This window comes from Euphorbia lathyris, chromosome 2, assembly GCF_963576675.1.
Source record: "Euphorbia lathyris chromosome 2, ddEupLath1.1, whole genome shotgun sequence".
Classification (NCBI taxonomy): Eukaryota; Viridiplantae; Streptophyta; class Magnoliopsida; order Malpighiales; family Euphorbiaceae; genus Euphorbia; species Euphorbia lathyris.
The window spans coordinates 138,429,122-138,433,141 of NC_088911.1; positions in this window are offsets into that span (position 1 = coordinate 138,429,122).

Below are 4,020 nucleotides of genomic sequence, written 5' to 3' on the forward strand. Positions count from 1 at the left end.
TTGATTAGGAGCCATTTGAGAAATAATTTTTTTTGGGGGTTAATGAGGGATGTGAGGGTTATTTATACTAGTTTTCATTAAATTCGTTACCTTTTGGCCTAATACATAAATAACCCCCTAAAATTGTCTAAATGTTGCAACTGCCTCCCTTAACTTTCAACTGTAACAACTTACTCTTTAAACTTGTCCAATTGTAAAACATAACCCCAAATTGAGACTTTTTTTATCTCGTACTTGAAGCAATCGTAAAAAGGTTTCCCCGGATTCGTATCACACCAAAGATCTGATTATTACACTCCACGAGCGTTGCAGATTTTGTATTTCACGTGTTTTTTCAATTGTAGTCCATGTCAGCAATTTGGGGTTATGTTTTATAATTGGACAAGTTTGAGAGGCTATTTTCACAATTGGACAAGTTTGAGAGGTAAGCTGTTACAATTGAAAGTTGGAGGGGGCAGTTGCAACATTTGAACAAGTTCAGGAGGTTATTTGTGTATTAGGCCTTACCTTTTTAATGAATATGCATTATACATTAAATGCATAATCAAATATTCAATATTCAATATATACACTGATTACTTTTTTTTTTTGGTAATTGATTTATTAGTCCTTATATTTTAACAAAACACACTGTTTAGTTCCTATATTTTTAAAAACACCTGGTAAGGTCCCTAACCTTTTTTTCAGTGAACTGTTTAGTCCCTTCGTCTGTTTGTTAGATTTTTTACCGTTTATAACTTTGGAAATGACTAAATTACCCTTTACTATTTACCTTCAAACTTCAAAAGAGGAAATCCAATTTAGAAGAAGAAGTTATTTGTATGGAGAACAAGAAAAAGAACAGATCCAATGCTTACGAATTTGAACGATTAAGAAGAAAATCAAGAAGAATAACACTCAAAGTTGATTTTAGATGTATTAGAGTTTAAAGGAAAGGAAAATAAAGGAAAAGAAGAACGCAAATCCAAATTGACTAACAAAATCTTCATGAGAGTCTAACGGCACAGACTAAACAGTTCATCGAGAAAAACGTTAGGGTCTAAACAGTTCACCGAGAAAAATGTTAGGGACTTTACCGTGTGTTTTTTAAAATACAGGGACTAAACAGTGTGTTTTATCAAAATATAGGGATTAATGAATTAATTACCCTTTTTTTGTTTCTGGATAAGTGAGTGAATAATATTTGATTAAAAAAATATATATATTTCATCACGATAAGATGTAAAAATACTTTTAACGTTAACAGTTAGAAGTAATTTTACTCCTAACGTTTAAAATTATGCAATTTTATCTCCAATGTTGGCAGCTAAGAACAAATTTACCTCTAACGTTGGTAAGTTTGATCAATAAGAAATCAATATAAAAGACAAATATTTGATTCCTTATTCTGCAACAACAGTTGCATACCAATTAGTTCAAAAAAAAAAACATATTCACATTTTTTGTGATCTAATATAAGAATTTGAGATTAATATTTTTAAATTCGACGATTTTTGTATTTTTTGTTCAAGTAGTACAAAATGCAGTATAATTTTTATTTTTTTCTTAAACAAATTCACATCTATTTATTGTTGTTATATGTTACTAATTAGTGATAAAAATGACGCAAATGTTAAATATAGATGATATGATTCATAGCTGAAGAGAGTTTAGTGAATTATTTCTCAAATTAATCCAATTTTCCAATTTTAGGGATAAAGTTGCTCTTTGTTGTAAATGTTACGGATAAAATTACACCATTTTAGATATTAGGGGTAAAATTGCTCTTCACTACGAACGTTAAAGGTATTTATGCACATTCTTCCAAATAGTATCTATAATTAAGAATTCAATGTTAGTACATTTGACTAACTTCATACATTATTAAAAAAATAATATCTTTTGTTAAATAAATTTATTTATTTTAGAATAAATTTTCACAAAGTGTTTAAGCTGGATAGAATATTTCTACATTTTCAATTTTTGTCTCAAACTTATGCATAACACACGATAAGTAATATCAGAATATCCTCAGAATGTCGGAATACAGCTCCTTAAGACCTGTAAAACAGAACACAATTAGACAGGGGACCGGAGACCGACGAACCCTCTCCGATGCTTAAGTTGGTATGGGAATACCAAGCTTAGAGAATATCAATATGTTTGAGTGTATAGAATTGAGTAGACCTGTCCATGGGCCGGGCTGGGCCGGGCTCGGGCCGGGCCAGTCGGGTTTTTAAGTAAAAATGCTCAGTCCAAGCCCAGCCCAGCCCACAATTAATTTAGGCGGGCTCGGGCCGGGCTAGGCTCGGGCTTAAAAATCAAATCCCAAGCCCAACCCATATAAGCCCACCTAAATATATATATATATATATATATAATTGTTAATTATAAAAAAATAAATATTATACTTAAAAATAAATATTTAATATATAAATATATATTTATTAATTAATATTAATAAGCGGACCGGGCTGGGCTGGCCCGTGTTATTTTTATTAATCCCAAGCCCGCCCAAAAAATAGGCGGGCTTTGGCGGGCCTGGGCTGGGCTGGGCCGATGAACAATTTTTATTGTCCAAGCCCGGTCCAAGGGACACGGGCCTGGACGGGCCGGGCGGGTACCCGGGCCCGTGGACAGGTCTAGAATTGAGTAACTTCCCCTTCGAATTAAGATCCTATTTATAGACATTTGAATTTAGGCTTAGATACATGTGTCACCACCATATTGGTCCGGAATCTATATTCCCGTTCCAAATGGCTTTAGCGTGTAATTGAAATCTGAAGCCATTACTCCTTCTAATTCTTCTACATACCTTTTGGAGACCCTAGATGGACCGGCCCAAAAATATGATTAATGGGTCTTTAAGAACCACTTGAGGTCCAACTTCATTATTCACTTATTGATATAGCATTTGACAAGATGAGACACAAAGTGTCACGTGTTTTTATATGTTTTGATCTTACTACTGAATGATATAAACACCGAGATAATATGGATATTGAATTTATAATTTTGAAAATTAATACAGATTACAAATATTAGACTCTTAATTATATTATTTATAATGTTAGAATTTATCCATTAAATTAAAATATAATTAGATATAGTCAAATTATTCATTTAATTCGATTCATAAAGTGGTAACAGAAAGGAATTCATAAAGGGATATGAGAAATGAAAGAAATTACTCCTAATCCGCCTATCTGTTTGTGTCTATTCTAGAATGGAAATGTTATATGTCTCATTCCCTTTATAACGATTTGGGTCAAAAGAAATAATCAAGGAGTCGTGGATTTTTTTTTACAATAATTTTTTCTTGTTTTTCTTTAATAAGAGGACGGGTTGGAAACCACAACCTCCCACTTCTGATTTTAGAGGTGTACCAACTGAGCTATACACCTACATGTTCTGTACTACAAAATTAGTCACTTGTAACTATAGAAATTAAAATCAATTGCTTTAATACTTAAAATCAAAAGACGATTTTTTTTGTCAAACCACGAGGTAATCATGGAGGGTCAATAGTAATACCACCGCAGCGACACCTTTAAGTCATGTCCATATCCAGACTAATCTTCGTTTGCTCATTGGTAGGCACTTTAAATGGGTGGGACAGCTGGCCCAAAGATTTAAGATTGCTCCATGCCCAAAAGTGAGGTTCGAACCCCCACTCTTGGTTAAAGATGGAAAAGCCCTTACCACTCAACCACATCCTTTGGATTAAAATCAAAAGGCGATAAAACTTAAGAAACTTAACTAAAATATATCAAAGAAAATGCATACAAAATTATTTTAAAATGAAAATAATAATTTAAAAATAATTAAACATAAATCATAAAACTGATATAAAATGTCAAAATAAAAATTCGCATCAAAAGTAATTTTTAGAGACAAATATAGATAAAATAAATTAGAGGGAGCAGTAGTGAACTTAATTAGGATAAAATAAAAATAAATAAATATATGGACGAAAAGAGAAATTAGTCTAGGATTAAAAAAGTAAAAGTAAATAAATACAAAGATGAAAATAAAAATAAT